The 19,820-nt window shown below is 43.0% G+C and overlaps 1 protein-coding gene across 1 annotated transcript in view; it reads right to left on the reverse strand.

Annotated features, from left to right (window-relative positions):
* Window positions 1-6,141, reverse strand: part of LOC311518094 (uncharacterized protein) — a 111,946-nt gene extending 105,805 nt beyond the window's left edge. Inside the window, exon 1 of the mRNA XM_084623545.1 lies at window positions 6,079-6,141. The gene's annotated coding sequence lies outside the window, so the exon portion shown is untranslated. The remainder of the gene's footprint in view (window positions 1-6,078) is intronic.
* Window positions 6,142-19,820: the final 13,679 nt, after the last annotated feature.

Here is a 19,820-nt window from a genome sequence, read left to right on the forward strand (position 1 = left end):
GTGCATGGAGGAGGGGCCTCAAGCAGCCCAGTGCACGGAGGGACAGTGCACTGGGCCGCCTGAAGAGCTCAAAGGACCAGCCCCATGCACAGGCAGGCAGTGGGGAGGCACAGACGAGCCCCACATGCAGGGAAGAAGAGAGCTGCAGGGGGAGGAGGTAATGGGCGGGTGGCATGGGGCTTGGGCCACCAGCCCCACATGGGCAGGTAGTGAGGGGGCTCAGAGAACCAGCCCTGCATGTAGGCAAGAGAGTGGCGGGGGAGAAGGTAGTGGGTGCGAGTTGGAGAGGGGGAGGGTGACCTCAGGCTGGCCCCACGTGGGCGGGAGGCAGGGAAGGCTCAGGTTGGCCCTGCGCCGGGGGTGTATATCTTGGGCCGGCCTGGGGTGTCCCATTTTCCCTTTGGGAAAATATGGTCACCCTAAGGATCACCTTACACCATAGAAAAGCAGCTACTTCTGTGTCCAACCAAAGAACCTATTTAACAGCACATAATAATTGTTTAGGATCAGGAACATACCATATCCAAGTGAAATTGTACCTAAGTGGTTAGGATTTATCCAGGATATCCTGGTTAACATCCCTTATCCTTAAAACCATAATCTCACTTTTGGTTACACCAGGTTAGGGCCTCACTTTTACATTTAATCTGAAAGAAGCCAACTTCAGCAGCACAGCACCGGAAGCATTATTTCAATACTGAACAACAGGAAAGAGGATCTCCTTCTGAATTACTCACGCAACTTCATGCAATGTTTGGGCATTCTTTAGAATACTCTTTCCCACTGCAGTAGTGACCAGTTTGAATCCTCCTCTGTTTATAAGATCACAGCACAAGAAAACACAACTGCAGGCTTCCTTCAAATAGATGGGAAATCAAAACTAAACATACTATGCTGTTTAGGGGTTATGGAACCAGAAATCAATAATTCACAAAGAGCTTGAATTTATGAAACTTGGATTATTTCAAAACAAGCCACATCACAAAGACAAGTTCAGCCCTATTGGTGACATATTGACAAGCTCCCCATTTGGCTTATACTTTGTAACAAATCCCTCGGGCAAGAAAGCCAAATCTCATTAGGCAGATTCTTCAAGGTGTCACTCTTATTTAAGATGGATGTCATTTGGCTAGTTATTATGCCTAATAAAAGTACTGTGCACATACTTGGAGCTTTGCTGCTTGATAAAGTCAAAGCAAGCTAGGTAAAGGGATTTTGACATAAGCATTCATTAAAATATAGCCTACTCTACTCTCAATTAAAATAGGGCAGGTTTTTTTTTTCTTCCTTTCATCATCTGCACCAAGAGCAATGTGCAGAAAGTATTCATAGCTGCAACAGTCCTTGAGAAAAAAATCGATACAGTAAATAATGCAATACTTTTCTGAATCAACAATTAAATTTAATACACTAAGAACAAAAGGTTACTTGATAAAGAAAGGTCATTTTTTTATTGGAAGGCTGTATTATGGTGTTCTTGTCTAATAAAAGAAGGGAGGTCACATATAACTGCTGTAACAAGAGTAATAAAATATAGAACTTTACAAAATGCAAATAAAATCTGACCATGTACAAAATCTGTCATAATGTCCCACTAGAGCACAGCAGGGTTAGTCAGGTTCCTCTTCTCTGCAGAGAGTGTATGCTAGGGCTAGAGATAGCTGAAGTAACCTTCCAGAACAATTTAGTTGCCTTACAGAGAGGATACCTTCTCTTCATTTCCACCAGCAGATCTTCCTAGTGTCTAGCCAAGATACACGTACAGGGCACTACGGACTGCATTTGACATCAACTGTAGCTGGGCACTGGACAGCTTGGCTGCATACATTGATTTGAACTTTGAAACCTGATGACTGTCTCCCACCGACTATGGACATCCTGACCAGTCCCATGTATTATGAAAGCATTTGTAACACTGATTAAGCATTATGAATATGATAAAGTAGTTAATTATTCACCAATTGGTCCTTAAAGTGAGTGCCTTTTACTTTAAATAGGTCAAAGGATTTAGTACTCTATTTAGCAGAAGTGTCTGTTCATAATTTTGCTAAGACTATACTCAGAGGAGAATCTCCTCACCAATGAGAAAATGCTTAGAAGAAATTCACTTCTTCAGGAAGCAATTTCAGGGGAAAAAACATATGCAATTAAACCACCATATGGTTTTTCAGCTTCATGAGTGATAAGCAGCACAGGCAAACAAAGTGCAAGGGCATAAATATTAAACAGATACTGATTCTTTTGTTTTTATGCCACATAAATCAGGATTTGAAATCTACTAAAGAAGTTTAGGGTAATAAGACATATTGACATGAGCCATACAAAAAACAACAAACAAAAAAAAAGTGATGATAAAGTAATGCTAAGAGTTCCACTTCTATTCACAAAAACAAAAATGAAGGCTGCAATTTTGTCCTTAATTCAGCCTACTGTACAAAACTCATGCCTGTGTACACAGCCAGAACAAGGCCTATGAAGTATTTACCTGCCCTTTATGTGCTCAAAATAAGGTACCAAGCGTGACTTCAGTGGTACAATCAATTTTTTTACTGGTCCTCTACAAAGAGGTGAATTTCACCTTTGGGGATTTTTTTTTTTATAAGAAAACAGAGGTTTTCATAAGTTATCATTCAGATTTATGAACCTGATCGAAAGCATAACCCCATTTTTTCCATCATGCAACATAATGGTGACATTCTACCCTGGAAGAAATAGCAAATTTGTATTTATTTGCTGTAAATGGAAAGGAGTAGGTTTTTCCCCCCATGGCAAAACCAGCAAGCATCATTTTCAAAACTCCTCATTAGTGGTGTGGGTTGTTGGATTTTATTTTATTTTATTGCACTAGTGGTGTGATATTTTTCACATAACTATTTAGAATATTTTGAATCAAAAGGAACAATATAAAACCAAATGAATGGTTTCTAATATTCAGCAATTGGAAAAGTGTGCATTTTCTAATCCTCTCATCACTGAAGAATGAGCAAAATCCCTTCAGTGAATCTATGTTTCTTGAGAGAAAAACCAAGAATGAAAGATTTCATCCTCAAAGGTGAACATTCTGGAAGGCTCTTGTTGTATGAAAAAAGAGGGGGTTATATGACAACTGTCTTGCAGTCGTGTCCATGGTAATCTCTTTTGGGCAATTGCTATGATACTTTCTAGAGGTGGGCAAAAAGTCAACTGTTATTCTTTAATGTAGGCATATGATCAAAAAATCCAACTGAAATGGAGCTGCCTCCTGAGAAAATTCACAAGAAAAGGCAGAATTATACAGTATCAAAAAGGATTTTATCTAAATGAGCACAGAGTTTAGAGCATTTATATTTATCTGGATGGTGACTGTGACCATCTTTAAAAGATCAGTAACATTTTGTAAAAAAATCCCAAGCTTTATCTTGAACACAATGTACCATTTTCTCAGAATAGATGTAATATTTGCTTTGCCTGACAATCTTATAAAAGGGTAAGTTATACAAGACAAGACAAGACACACACACACACACACACACACAGAGAGATGGTTCAACTCTACATCCAAAAAGCCAGAGGATAGCTGAAATTGCTATTGTATTCTGACAGGTTTCAGAGTAGCAGCCATGTTAGTCTGTATCCGCAAAAAGAAAAGGAGTACACAAGTACTCCTTTTCTATTGTATTCTGTTACTGTTCTTACACAGCATTTGAATGCCTTCCAGAAGCAAAGGAAGTGCTGTGACTAGCATCTTTCCCATGTTTTTTTCTTTGTCTTTTCCTCTACCCCAGGGGAACCTGTGTGGTTTTTTTGAATTATATATTTACACTGTGCTATGTTTTTGAACAAAGAAGAGCACCTTTACTTGAAATGGAAGGTGGTAAAGTCTGGTTCTTAGTTCCTGTGACAGTTTGTTCCTCAGTCGTGGACCATCTCCCAGGAAAATTCTGTCTCCTGTATGGAGGCATTTACTTTTGGGGTAGAAAGTGTCATCATGCCCAAGGAGTGGAATTGTAAACTGGGGTCTTCATTCTGGAGCTTTGGGCCCTAGTTTAGGTATCATGGGTCTTGGCCATTAAGCATATGAAGTGCTTTTGATGGTATATCTTATTTCACTCAAGAACCTGTATAAACTATGACTAGCAAAAAGTACTTTTTTGCCAGTCTAAGATGTATCTACACCAGGAGGGTTTCCCAGGATAAATATGTAGCCAAACCTTTTCTAGCTTAGAATAGGCTTCAGAGAGCTGCTCTTTGGTAATTATACTTTGGTGTCTGAGCTGAGGTTTCTGCAAGAGGATTGCCTATTTGTGGTTTGTGTGATCATCTCTTCTGCAGGAAACCAAAACTTGTGTCATTTTTGTAAATAAAGAAATTACACTAGAAAATATTCTGGGTCACCAATTTCTCCTGCAATGGAAACAGACCTACAAGGCCCCAAAGTTTGCTGTCACACTTTGGAAGAACAGAAATATTGACCACACCAGTGGTTCTCAAAGCTGGTCCGCCGCTTGTTCAGGGAAAGCCCCTGGCGGGCTGGGCCAATTTGTTTACTTGCCTCGTCCTCGGGTTTGGCCAATCGCGGCTCCCACTGGCCGCGGTTCGCCGCTCTGGGCCAATGGGGGCTGCGGGAAGCTGCGCAGGCCAAGGGATATGCTGGCCAAGGGAGTGGCGAACCGCGGCCAGTGGGAGCCGCGATCAGCCGAACCTGCAGGCCCAGCAGGTAAACAAACCGGCCTGGCGCGCCAGGGGCTTTCCCTGAACAAGCAGGGGACTGGCTTTGAGAACCACTGGACCACATGATAATGTCTAGCCAACCACAAGCCAGGAATTCTCTTGTCTGTAGCAATGATATTTACATCGTCTCAGAGGAGCATTTGTGAGGGTTAATTCATTTTTGCAAAGTACACTGGCTATATGAACCCAATTTTGAAAATTAGCTCTAAATTTTGTGGGCACAATTCTACATCTAGCTACCTGATCCCACCTGTCAAACACCTAAACATTAGCATTTCTGAATTTAGTCTGTTCCTGAATTGTTAGATTTTACAGTTTTCTAAAATCTATTCATTTTAATACAGTATTTCCTGAATAATTTCTATGAATAATTCTTGGTCTGTATGCTATTCATGAACATTTCTGTGAGCTTCAATTCAAACTTTGAGCTGTGTTTCTTAAGTATTGACTGGCCACTAAAGTCACACAATATTGTTTCTATCTGGATTGGATAAGCATAAGTGAGAGAATCAGATTTCTAACATGAACACTGATGTGAACAACTTCAAAATTCACTTGCCATACATAAATAATTTACAATACTTGGCTTTTTGGTATTTGCTGCTTTAATTAATATTTCTACTAGTAAACACTTTTACTAGAATATTCACAGAAAGTGAACACAAAAAAAGGACACAAAATATATGTGAAATGTACACATTATTTTATTTTTTGAGAATATTTACCAAATGATTGGGTTTTTTTTAGTATTTTTAAACTATTCACCCAGCTGTGATGGGCAGTTTCCTCCTTTTGAAAATTATTCCATGCAGGACTGCTATTTTGACGTTAACCTGGTTCTGCAAAATTATAAAATAGATCTAGGAGTTATTCCTCCATGGGTAGCTATCTAGCTTGACCTTATGCTATTCTTTACAAAGAATTAGTTTCCCTGTCTGTAAGTGCACCTTTTTTTTTTACCTTCTGCTCCTCCCTATAATTCTCCCTCATTTATTTGTGCACTCATCAACTCAGAGCTGTGCAAAATTTTGCATCTTAAATTAAACCTGACAAATTTCCCCCTTTTCCTGACTTTCACTGCTCCAAACGTAGGGAAACATCTGTGTATGTTGCAGCAGGGAGAGAGAAGCAGCATGAGAATGGGAGGAAGATCACAAGTAAACCAGAAGAAGGGTAGGCACAAGTATAGCCTCTCTGAACACTCTCCTCATGACCACTTCAAAGGCAGAGGCAGCTGAGGTAGCATATAGAGTAAAATCCTAGCTCAATGGCAGGACTTCCATTTACTTTAGCGGGGCCATGATTTCACCCCTCATTTAAAAGTCAGAGCTTCAGACAAGAGGAAAAATAAGCAAGCTGTTCACCAACCTTCATCACCATAGCTACTGAAATAGCTGCACATCCTCTCAGGAATAGACAAGAAAATCCAAATGATGGAATAGCAGAATAATAAGTGTGGTCAGAGCTGCTCTGCTCTCAATCCAGTTAAAGACTGTGGATGAGATTCACCTCTATTCACCTGATTTGAGGGCTCAAGAGAGATTTCAGTAGCTCATGGTATTGGTTCTCTGCACAGAAATAGACCCTATTGGTTCATAATCTGCCAGTGTTAGTCTTTGTGCTCTCTCATTATAAAAATGCTCCATTATTGACTTTGCTCAGTTTCTGTAGGACAGAAGGGGGCAGAAGAGTCAGTTGTGGGTGCATGATCCACTGGACCTTGGGTAGAATAGAGCAGTCTGTTCATTCCATTCCACCCCCTCTGAACATCCCAGCATCAACTTCTCTGACTGCACACCTGATGGAGACCTCCTATGTGGAGAAGCACCAGATGGGAAGATCCAGCCAGCTCCCAGCCCCCTTTCGTAGCCAGAGGGGCACAAAGCACATTGTAAAATCAGGCCCTATATATTTATGCCCAGGACATTTTTCCCACAGACAGAAAGTAACTTCATACAATTTGTATTTTCCTTAACAGAAAAGAGTGACTGGCTGCCTCTGTAAACTGCACCATTTATCTACAAGTGCCATATTCACAGCACTTCTCTCATTTCATCAAATGTGTATGAAATGCCGCAGTTTCCACAGAGGCCTTTGGTAACTGAACAAACAGAGTAAACCATATACTGTAATGCTGCAGAAATGTCTCAAGGGGGAGGGTTCTTGAGAAAAAACTTCAAAGCAAAGGGTGGGTCTGCTTGACTAAATGAAAGGTTGTGAGGTGATGCTGCAGAGGGTGCTCTGTCAGAGGCGTGCCCTCCGCTAGCCAACAATGGCCCAACAGGCCACAACTACATCCTTTCTTCAAGGGTCTCAGCAATTATTCCACTAGTGCATTTTAACATAGAAAGCATTCCTGCTGCCAGATTTATTTATTAATATTCCAAATAACTCTGCCCATAGTCCTAAAGCAGACCTTAATATCCCAATGTGATGTCCCCAGTCAATCCATTCTTCTCTCCCCCAGGTTCATCTAGTCCTCCATTTCCTTTTCCTGGGCACAGGCCCTCAGTGTTCCATTAAAATGAAAGTTAACCAAGATAATATCCTCCCATCCCAGGATAATTCCAGTCTTTTAATATTCCATATCGGCCTTACATGGGCTACTTTTTTTCAAAGTGTTTCAAGCAACTTCTCAGACACTCTTTTTGTGACTTCCATTCCACGGGGATCATTGGTTTCAGAGTAGCAGCCATGTTAGTCTGTATTCACAAAAAGAAAAGGAGTACTTGTGGCACCTTAGAGTCTAACAAATTTATTTGAGCATAAGCTTTCATGAGCTACAGCTCACTTCATCGGATGCATTCCGATGAAGTGAGCTGTAGCTCACGAAAGCTTATGCTCAAATATATTTGTTAGTCTCTAAGGGGATCACTGTTGACCATGAATGCCTACCTCAGGGAAGACCATCAGAAAACAGGGCAGACACCCCAAACTGGTGGTGATGTGTTCTATAATTAGATTTCATTGAGCCAGTAACAAATGTGAGCGCCTGGATCATTATACCAGTCTTGTCATGGAGCCACAGACAGTCCCCTCAGATTCTCCAGTATGTCTAAATCCAGTTTGTCTGGGTAGCAAGTGATAAATGGTCACTTCCACCAAAGATCACATCACATTTAAGTTGTTCCCAGTCCCAAGAGACCAGTCACTTACCCCTGATTAAATGATACTCTAGCTCTTACAGCAAAGACAACATTGGTAGCCAATTCTGCAGTAAACTAACTAGAGATTTATTAGCTAAGAAAAGGAAATGAGAGTTATTGAGAGGTAACTGCAGGTAAATATATATATACAGGTGAGTCACAGTCTAATTCCAAATGGTAGCAGTGATGTAATAAACTGCCAGTTTCCCAAAAGTCTCCCAGGACAACCCAGAAACTCTGGGGATCTCTGTCTTCTTGTTCAGTTATTCTGCTCTGTTAGAATCCAAGCAGTCCAGAGATGAAGTATCTTTCCCTGAATCCATACTCATAGCTTCTTCTCACAGAAAACAAGCTGACAGGGCCACTACCCAGGTGGGCATTTCCCTTTGATGATGAAGAGCGAGGAATGCATTTTGAGTCTTTGACCTCCAATCACACACAATGGCCACTTGCTTTGAGGTTAGCACTTTTCTGTTAAAGTTCTTTATTTGCATTTCACAAGACTTCTTTCTTGTGTGATGGGTTATTTACTTACAGAGATATACACAATGTAAATGTTTGCTATTACATTATAGCAGGATACAGATAAGTGAAAACAATGCATGTAACATCCCATTAGTTTTCATGAAGTTTAAACACCAAATACACTCATCTACATTTAAAAATTACATTTATCTATACTAATACACAGGTGACTTGACCTGGGCCTTTGGCATGAGCTGGCACTGGTCTGCCAGCATCACAATCACTACAGGAGCTGACTCCCCTCCTGCCACTCTCTTCAGGGCTTTTCCCCAAAGCTCCCCTCCTAGCCCCTTTCTAAGACTGCCCTTCTGTGGCATTTGTCCCTTGCAGCTGCCTCTGTGCTACTCTCACCTTACCCTTAAGTCAGGTACCATCTAGTCCCTCATTTAGGGCCCATACCTTTCCAAGAGATGATTTCCTGCTGTTTTAAGATGTGATAGTGGGACTATTAAAGGGTGGGTAACATTTGAACACAGACACTCATAAGCCAAGGCTCAAAGATATAGCTGGGCCATATACCATCGACAGCTTTAAAAAACAAACAGCACCAGATTAAAGTTAACTGGCCCTTTCACAGCAAACAAGTATAAAAATGCAGTGTGGGGATATCATGTTCCTGGCTGTTTAAACCATTGAGCAAAGAAGCTGCCACATTAAGGATGAGCTGTAAGTGAGAGAGAGTCAATGCAAGATGGCCTGATAAAAATTAGTAACAGTAATCCTCTCACATTAAGGCATAGCTAAGTACATTCAACAGGTAATTTTCCATTAAAAAGGGCATATTCAAAGCAAAATTCTGAACCCAGATTTGATATCTCCAAATGTGAACCCTAAATAAGCAGGGATGCAAAAGTAAAGAGTTCATTGTCACACTCTGTGATAGGTAGTTATACAGTTCCTGTAGTACCTGAGTGCTTTACAGTCTTTAATTTATTGATCCTCATACCAGTGAGGAAGGGCAGTGCATAGAGAAATAGGGAGGCTAAGTGACTTATCCAAGGTTACACAGGAAGCCTGTAACTAAGCGGGGCCTGGAATCCAGGATTACCAAGTCAAGTGTTAGTGCCCTAAACATTGGACCATCTCCTGTCCATTTATCATCAGTTTGTTTTCTCAGGCTGAAGAATGACATCACTCTGAAAATCCAGATGACAAGACAGTCCAAGCACTGAACGTGCAAGGGCAACAGGGCAATTGTTTATCATCTGCATGCCAATAGTCTTTTACTCCTTGTTTAGAATGATCTCTTAAGTGGCAACTGTGACATTTTGGGGTTCAACCCAGCTCAGTGAGGGGTTCTATCACCACCTTCCCTGTAACCCTGGGTGCCTGCTCTGTTGCTGTGGCTTACAGCCCAGATACCAGCAGACAAGCATGCAGGTCCCTGAGCATCTGTGTGCTGGGCAGCCCTGGTTCAGCACTCTGACCCCAGCAGCCTGCCTACAACACAACAGGCCCACCCTGGTCGCCACCAGCCTTGGTTACCACTTGCAGGTGACCCCAACACATTCCCAGTCCCAAATTTCCCCAAAACCATCTGCCCTGAAGCATCCATCCCTCTCCTGCAAGAGTCAGGGATGTAATAAGGTCCATTGTTCCTTTAAAGAGACAAAAGCACTGGTGTTAACAGTCACTTCAAATCAAACACAGCACTGGGTTGGTTCAGATTAAAAGTAAAACAACTTTATTAACAAGAAGAGAGATGTCAAGTAGTTCAAGTACAAGACAAATATGGTTACTAGCAAATAAAAGCAAAATACCCTTTCTAGTGGCTAAGACAACTAAAAAAGTTACAGTCTTAGATCAAGGTAAATTTCTTACCAGTCTTTCTTTTTTCCAGCCATGACTGATGTTCTCTCAGTCAGGACCTTCCACAGAAGTACAAAGTGCTGGTTTTCCTTGTCTTCATACATGAAAGGGGCCAAAGTGGCTCTCTGTTTCCCTTTATCTTTTTTCAGAGTTGACTATCTTGACTATCAAGTGGCAGGATGACCTTATGTTGTTCTTCCCTTCCTGTGGGCTTCCAATCCCCCTGATTATTTGTATAAAAATGGGGCTTTGATTACATAATGCTCAGTGAGTTATTAGTTTTCCAATGATATATTACATGTCACCTTTGGGGTATATATCATGATAACAGCGTGTTAGGTGTAGTGAGCATGTCAGGCCTGACAAGAGCTGCTGACAGAGTAGTGAACCAATGGTGGCACTCCTCTGTGCCACATCAACATACATATATTGACCAACATAGGGATTGGATAGAGCCCAGAGATATTCTGTAAATCAAATCCCTTGTTCATGACACAAAATTGTCAATCAACATCTACCTGTATTGAGTCCTATCTTCTAACTAGGACTTGATATACTGGAGGAGAGTTCTAGATGCACCAGCTCCCTTAGTTGCTGAAGCAACAAACAATTGCAGCCATAGCTGCTGAATAATCCAGAATGATCAAAACAGGTATCTGACCCTGATCTAAAACAGCAGCTAATTTTAACATGGATGGTCTTATCTCCAAAATGGAAACCAGAGTCCAGACTGGTACCATCTGATCTTATTGGTATCTAAGTGCACCTGGGACTGAAATATTCACCAACTGAACCATTCCACACAGAGGAGAGTTAAGACTTGATGGTAATTGGCTAGGGGTCCAGTGGCAAGAGAAGATTTCTTGAAGAGAGTTGCACCAGCATGACTGAGATGGTTGATATTCTCCTTTTGATAACGACACCAGAAACTATACTGATCACTGAAGTCCTTTTACTCTCTGAGAAACCCCCAGCAAATGACTGCATCTTGCTTAGTACCAAGAGAAGTTTGGTCACTTCTAGCAGAATAACAACTCATCCTCCTCTGTAAAGAGAAGTAAAAAGAAATAGCTGCTATCCATTTTCAGCTATAATATATTTAGTGTGGTCTGCTAAAGATTACACAGAAAAAGTAGAAGGTGTGTTTATCTTCCAGATCTAATCAATAAGCTTCAGCAATCCACTTCAAATTCTTGAAATGTGAAGTTCAAGTGCTGTTTTATTTGTATTTTATGTAGAAGGCTTCCAACACCTACTCAAAAATTCACCCACCAAAGAGCAAAACTCATTTCAACTGGTATTTATGGGTGCAATTACAATAGGCAGATTTATGCTACGGATCTATAGTGTCGAGGGACCACTATAGAGTCTGGCCTCTCCAAAAAAACCCACAAACTCACAAAATCACACAAACTCTCCCAGCTGACATCCGCCTGGCACAGATGAGGGGTGTTACCTGTCAGGTAACCACTGCTCTAATCTACACCAGCTGGCAACTCAAGGGACTGTCTGCCAACTGAGAATTGCTGGAGTGCAGAAGTGCTCCGGTTACTCCCCCTCTCTATTACAGCTTGCCCTCCTTACCAGGGCTGGGCTGGTGGGGTGCCATGCAACCCACCTATGCTGGCTACAAACCAGCAGAGACCTTCTCATTACCAATGTTATTCTTATTTTGCCACATTCGGTCAGCATCCAACACTTTTGCACAGCCTGAGCAGCACAAAAGGGCCACCTTGGGGGATATAATCTGGGCCTATAGATGCGGAACTCTCCAAGTCCACATCCCTGAACAAATCAGCATGGCAAAGCCTCACACAGTAGCTGCACTGTCCAGGTAGACGATAGAGGAGACTGCGCTTGAGGCAGATGGAATCTCTCAGGGGCATGATCAGTGCACATGTAGCATGTGCCGCCTGTTCCATTCATTAGGGTGGAGCAGATTGTTTCACCTGGATGCTGGTCTCACTCCAGGGCTTCAATGGCACCACGTTCCTATTTCATCCCTATCCCTTCCTGCCCCTTTTTCTCTGGTCTGCTCCCAAGGATGTTGGAGGAGCAAGAGGGAGCAGGCCCTGTGCTTTGAAGAATGCAAGAAACACAGGGACCGCTACTGCAAGATGCCCTTGCACACCCATTCAGCTAGAAATGGGGGAGTCTTGTGCTCCCTTTCATGGCCATGATGCATTTCACCTGTGTAAACTGACAATAGTCCCCATAGTCTAGCACCCAAAGTGTTTAACTGTGGATTTGATTTTTCACCTTAAACTCCTGAAATTGTTTTTTTCTCATTTTTATAAACCTGATTTAATTGAAAACGTAATCCCTAAAATACCACTCTTCCCTTTAAGTCATCCCTGTTTCTGTTACATCAGTACATTGATAAAAAGAGACCAAAATATTACAAGCCAATTATGTTTCTGTCAGAATGATGCAAACCCATTTTACTGCACATGCTGTACCAGATTAGTCTGTGATGTAACTCCACTGAAGTCAATGGAGTGACCCCATCATCAACGTGACGCAAGATCATTCAGTAAAAAAATGCAGTTGGCACCACTACAATGTTGACATGTATCATTTTCAAGTTACATTTACCTTGATATTTTCAGTATTTCCCCTTATAAGTGTAACCCTTCTGCCAGATGCCAATAGTAGCAACAAGGGCTAAGTTCAGTCATTTTTTTTAAATGAGTAAAACCATGACTCCCCACCCAGAGTCAGACTCCTACATTAGGGTCTGAAAATTAAAATCTCTCATGTCACCTTTGCAGGTGTTTCTTCCCCACTTACAAGCACTCAAAATCCTTTAGGAACATGGGACCATTTATTTGGGGAAAGAGGGAAATCAGTGAAAAGAAACTTGGAAACCCTGTATATATATATCTGCATATAAGAAGTCTGAACAATCCCAATCAATACATCAGGAGTTTGGTCAACCCCTCATCCCAGAACACAAATATTCAACTTATGAGAAGTCCAGAACTCTAGATCACCATGCCCCACTCACCTAAAACCCAGTTCACTGTCTGTCTCAGTAGTTCTTCTCTGCTGCAGTCCTGCGAGAAGTGTTCTACTTCATCCTACTCTGATGAGCATCTACATGGTCCAGTTCAGTGTCTGAGGCAGCTCAGCACTGCTACCATGGGTCCAGGCAAGCCATAGCATGGAGCCAGCTCAACTTCTTCTGCCACTAATCCAGCCCAATCCAATCTCCAGGTGGGGAACCCAGAGTAGAGCAGAACTTTGAACAGAGTCACTGCCTGAAGTACTCCTCTTCAAGACAGAGCCTTTCCCCCTTTCTTATTTGCTGAGCCCAAGTTTTGTTATCCAACCAAAGTCAATTACTTAAAAAAGCCAGGGTGACCCCCTCACCCAGGTCTTCTCCTGTACAATTCCTATGCTGTTTCATGTGTACAGTAGTGATTATAATCTATTAGGACATTTACACATCAAAGCAAACAAATTCCAAACCAAAAACCTCAGCAGATGAATTTATGGGTAAGCAACACTGTAATTCATGCACATCAAACTGATCAGAGCAAAGAGGTGAGAGCTTGTAAGCAAGGTGGTCACCCCGCTGAGGCCCTGAAGGAGTTAAAACAGTCCTGGGAGAGGGCTGCCCTGGGGAGCCAACAGTAAAAGCAGCCTTGGAGAGGGCTGTGGCTGTGGGAAGAGGAGTGAGAACAGCTGGGGGAAGCTGAGTGAGTAGCTGACCACAGCTGTTGCCAGCTCAATCAGGGCCCAGCTGGCCCTTATAAGAGGACTGTGGGCCAGAAGTAGGAGTCTCACTCTAGTCCTGGAGTAGGAAGGGATAGCTGCCTGAGAAGATGGTAATTGAAGCAGAGCAATGCTGGGGAAGGGCAAAGGGAGCTCCAGCCTGGTAAACCTGCAGGCCTTGGTAGAGGCCCAGAAAAGGTACTGGGGCTGCAGAGGGGTGGCCCAGGGATAGGCAAAGGCAGCAGGTCCTAACCCATTGCCAATGATGAGCGGCTATTACACTGCAGTCTGCCCCGGTGAGTGAGGGTTAGATGATGACCCTCAGTTACCACTGAGGCAAGGTGGGTTTAGAGGGTTGGGGGTTCCCCAGGGAGGGGAGACCTAGAGTGTGGGGGTGCTGCTGGGGCAGAGCCCTGAGGTAAAGGGGCACTGGGATCTGGGAAGGACACAGGGCTAGCAGCAGGCGAGATGCTGGCCTGCAGAGGGTGCTCCAAAGGCTGGAAAAAGCTAATTCCTGAGATGACCAGCAGGAGGTACCACACCAGAGAGTTGTTGCTCGCTACAGAGCTCCATCCCTCTAGGGTTCTCTTTGCTCATGGGCTTACATAAATATGGTGACTCCCCCGAGTCCTGTAGAACAGGTAATTACTATTATGTAGTAAGCAAGGAGGGCCAAACTAGCTCATCTTTTCTAAAATCAGTTGGTCTACACTGATTTACACCAGCCCAGGATCCTGACTTTTGGTCCAGTTGCTTCACCTTTATTCACAGTGAGTAGTATATTGCTACACAAGCAATTCCACTGAAATCAAATGGTACTATTCAGTGAGAGAAGGGGTAGCACAATTAGGTCCAACATGAAACTATAATGGAAAATATCATGCAGACATCAATAAAAATGAAGTATCTTTGATTTTCTGGTGTAGCCCCTTTTTTCCATAAACCCCTTATTAAGGACTCTTATTTATATATATATATGTATATTCAAAGTCACACACTTTACAATCTGCTTCAAGAACAGCTATTGAGACTTCTTTGAAAAGTCCTGAAGCCTTTTTGCTTTGTGGAACTTCTGAAAGGGGGTGATAAAATCTTCAGATAGTGCTCCAGCTAAGGCTCCTTGTTGCTTCTCTTTGCCAGCTCAATTTTATCAGAGATTGAAGATGTAAGAATGGATCTGTTTGAAATCAAGATAAGCAATGGGGGGGAAGGAAACCATGATCCAAATTATCCTCATTCATAGAATATCAAGGTTGGAAGGGACCCCAGAAGGTCATCTAGTCCAACCCCCTGCTCAAAGCAGGACCAATTCCCAGTTAAATCATCCCAGCCAGGGCTTTGTCAAGCCTGACCTTAAAAACCTCTAAGGAAGGAGATTCTACCACCTCCCTAGGTAACGCATTCCAGTGTTTCACCACCCTCTTAGTGAAAAAGTTTTTCCTAATATCCAATCTAAACCTCCCCCACTGCAACTTGAGACCATTACTCCTCGTTCTGTCATCTGCTACCATTGAGAACAGTCTAGAGCCATCCTCTTTGGAACCCCCTTTCAGGTAGTTGAAAGCAGCTATCAAATCCCCCCTCATTCTTCTCTTCTGCAGGCTAAACAATCCCAGCTCCCTCAGCCTCTCCTCATAACTCATGTGTTCCAGTCCCCTAATCATTTTTGTTGCCCTTTGCTGGACTCTCTCCAATTTATCCACATCCTCCTTGAAGTGTGGGGCCCAAAACTGGACTTGCCTCTCCCTAAATTTGGTCAAGTTCAAAATTTATTCTGATGAACTCTGATGCAAGTCAATCTTTCCACATTTTTATGGAGGATCTGTTTTTTTACTGCTCTCACTTAATCAGCTCTTTTCAGAGCTGATAAACCACTAAGAATGCACGTACTGTACATACATTGCTTCTGTAGGTGGACAGTTTAGATACAAATGGGTGTCCCTCTTAGATTGCATTGACTAAATCTTTGATTTATATGCCCTTTAAAGGAAGGGATCATTTTGCTGATAGCATTAGGTGGCTCAGGCAGAAAATGAGAAATATAGAGACATAAATGTTTGCTCTGCTCCATAAGCAGATGACTACTAGAAAGGCAATAAAAAAATTGGAGTGGCTCATCTAGTTTTAAACAAACAAATCCCACGCCCCCAACCCAATACGAACTCTGACATCCATTCCCACAGCCTAACATGCCATGACTTCCAATTTGGTACTGAAAAAATGCTCAATTCTTGATATTAAAAAAAACATGAGCTGCATCATGGCTGTAAATACCTGAGGCTTTTACAGTTGTTTCTATTTTTGTGCCAAACAAGAATCTAAATATAAAGTATACACATATAATTATATATCAACCGAAATAGAAACTCTACCTGTAGTTCACAACAGTTTGCTGCTCTCCAGCTTTGCAAAGGCTGCTTTGCTCCCTCTATAGTTCCCTAATCCTCATAACTCTTTTTCCCAAAAATCTCATTTCTCATCTTGGACAGGTGATTTATAAGAATTGGATGAGGGGAGTGACCATCCTCAAAGCAGCAGTCCAGGAGGATGTAATTTAGGTAGCTACCTCAAAGGGGGAAGAATGAAGGAGACAACTTCCCCGTACAGGCAGATGCCAAAGCCTTTACAGAAGTCCCCAGTCAAGTACCTTCTCCAAGCACTAATTATGCTTGGTTCACTCCAGCTGAAACAGGTGCTGCAGCGTATGGATAAATACTGATTTGTTGACAGATCTGTCTTCTGTCGCAGGCATGGCAAGCCTGTTTTTCCTATACTTAGAATTAGCTAACCTGTTAGAGGTCTCAGGTGCTGAGGAGCACTAATAGTTAGAACAGGGGTGGGCAAACTGTGGCCCTCAAGCCACATCCAGCCCTCCCGATGATTTAATCTGACCCTCGAGCTCCCCCTGGGGAGCAGAGTCTGGGGCTTACCCTGCTCCCATGCTCCAACCAGGGAGCAGAATCATGGGCCGCGGCACGCAGACATGCTGCAGCTCCCAGAAGCAGCAGCGTGGCAGCCCCCGCAGTTCCCATAGTCCAAGAATTGTGGCCAATGGGAGCTGCAGGGGCAGCTCCTGCAGACAGGGCAGCACAGAGCTGCCAGGCCACACCTCTGCATAGGAGCTGGAGGGGGACATGCCGCTGCTTCTGGCAGCTGTTTGAGGTAAGCACCGCCCGGAGCCTGCACCCCTGAGCCCCTCACATGCTCCAAACCCTGCCCCAGCCCTGATCTCCCTCCGAACCCCTAGATCCCAGCCTGAAGCGCCCTCCTGCACTCCAAACCCCTCATTCCCAGCCCCACCCCAGAGCCTGTACTCCCAGTTGGAGCCCTCAACCATACATGCCCCAATCCCCTGCCCCAGCCCGGAGCCCCCTCCCACACTCTGAATCCCTCAGTCCCAGCCTGGAGCACCCTCCTACACCCCAAGGTCCTCATCCCCAGCGCCACTCCAGAGCCTGCACCTCCAACCAGAGCCCTCACCCCCTGGCAACCCAACCCCCGCCTCAGCTCAGAGCCCCCTCTGGCAACCTGAACTCCTCATTTCTGGCCCTACCCCAGAGTCCTCACCCCGTCCTGCACCCCAGCCCCAATTTTGTGAGCATTCATGGCCCACCACACAATTTCCATACCCAGATGTGCTCCTCAAGCCAAAGAGTTTGCCCACCCCTGAGTTAGCGCTAGCCAGGGGACAACCATTCTGTTTTGTGTCAGCATGTGAGGTTTGAATTTTTTTTTTTTTGTTCCTCCTTGGAATAAAAACCAAGACCTCAAGAAAGCTTTCAAAAAAAGAGTTGTGTTGAAATGCCCATTTTTGTACTGAAACCTGAGCTTTTCTATTTGGGAAGGAGCATGTTTACAAAGCTTGATGGCTTTGAGAGAACTGCTTTTGAGGGTTGGGAGCATCTGCTCTGCCTGATTCACAAGAGTTTTTCATCCCAGATTACTCTCAATGAGCCATAACAGGGACTTGAACCTAACCATCAGGCTATGCGTTGTGAGATAGTCCCTCTCTCGCTCTCAAAACAAAGAAAGATTTTGCTGGAACTAATGCATCTCCCCAAAATAGTCCAGCTTCAACAGAAGGATCATATTTGAACTAAATAAAATTTTATTGTAAATGGTCTGATTGGCTCTACAAGTAGCACTGGAAATGTCTGACTTGTCATTATCAGTCACTCACCCAGACTTTGGGCCAGAATCTCATGCCCTTACTCACTCCTTACCTGAGTGGTACTTTACTCCTCCAATAGTCCCATTGATTTCAGTGGCACTATTCATGCAGTGAATGGAAGTACTCCTCTATCTGCGTAAAGGAATGAGAGTCTGGTCCTTTATAATCAAGACACCTTACTAAAAATACCCAAACAGATTAATCACTAGTGTAACTCCATAAACTCTATTCTTACATAAGAATGAATGCTGATCATTAAGATGGGACAGGGAAAAGCAGCAGAACAGTTGCTTCACATATGAATTGGTATTTTCTGCAGAAAATAAGGTGATTTCTGCATTCTAACACTGCTAGGATTTTTCTGTTCAGAAAACTGTGGCCTGGTAGCTATAATAAATCCAGGCATGTTGACTATGAGGACTTGCTGTGGGTCCTGGACATTCCACAGTGCTAAGTCTCCATGTATGATCAGCATCACCATGAAGGTTAATGGCTCTCCTTTGGTCAAAGCTGACAGTTTCACCAAAATTAGGCATATAGAATAGACATACTCTGCATGGTTAACACATCTATTTTAGATATTTATAGCATGCCAATCACCATGGAATCCAAGCTCATTTTAGGAGTGAACTTGATTAATATCCATTATTTGTCAGTGAACAACATGTTCATTACACGGCAATCCTTTATCCTGAAACATGCGGTTCAAATATTGTTTGAGCTATCAACAGGAAACAGAATAGTTTATCATACAATGAGAATTATCATAAATACAATGAAGCCAACAAAACTTATATTGGCTTGGACTGGTAACCATACATCTCCACCTAACATCTGGCATCCTATCTTCCAACAAACTGATCAGCAAGGTACAGCAAATGCTGTGCTTGTCACTGTTCAGGGATATACAGAATGCTCTCTGCCACCATCTGTGTAGCACAATCTCCATCCAGTTGATAAAATCAGCAGCTCACAGTAGTAAACAAAATTGGAGAGAGCCTCTCCCACGATCATAAATGCCTACATAATTACCAGAACAGTTGAACGGCTACCTGACTTTAGGCTCCCACACTGCCACTGGAGGTAGTTGAGTAAGTTCAGGTGTGGCCTGATTTGTTGTGCCAAGGTCAACCATGCCTAGGATGTCCAGGACAGCCCACTGTCCTTTGGTGATGCTTTCGAGGATGCTGCACACGTGCTGGATGGTTGCTCTTTTTGTGCTGGGCTCCCCGGCGGTCTTCTCAAGCTAACTCAGAGCCCCTGGCCTGGATGACGACCATTTAACTGTTTTTAAAAAATGAAACAAAAACAAACAAAAAACCTGCCCACCTTTCCTTGCCCACACAAAAATCACTGTAATGAGAGAGAGAATGTTTCCTTTGAGCCCTATTTAATTGGAGTGATAATAACTAAGGCTTGACAGGTGGAGAGAGACAAATTTAATCCCAAATATTTTTTTAAAACTCTCTAAAATAGTGTTTGTATATAGTGTCATGGTATAAAGTTTTCATTGTCACTTATTTGGGGTGACCTGATTCCCCACAGAAAGCAACACATCCAACCCAAACTAATGATGATGAAACCTTTATGCTACCCCACAGCACCATGTAGTCTGTCAATGTTTATGTGAACAAGGTAGATAGGTTCCACAAAGAAGTTGACCAAGCAGTCAGTTTAGAGAAGGTGTCATAAGAGTTCTTTAGCCAACTTCTGCTTCTAGTTTACACCTTTGCAGCCCCATT

Source organism: Lepidochelys olivacea (genome assembly GCF_965140295.1).
Source record: "Lepidochelys olivacea isolate rLepOli2 genome assembly, chromosome: 3".
Taxonomy (NCBI): domain Eukaryota; kingdom Metazoa; phylum Chordata; order Testudines; family Cheloniidae; genus Lepidochelys; species Lepidochelys olivacea.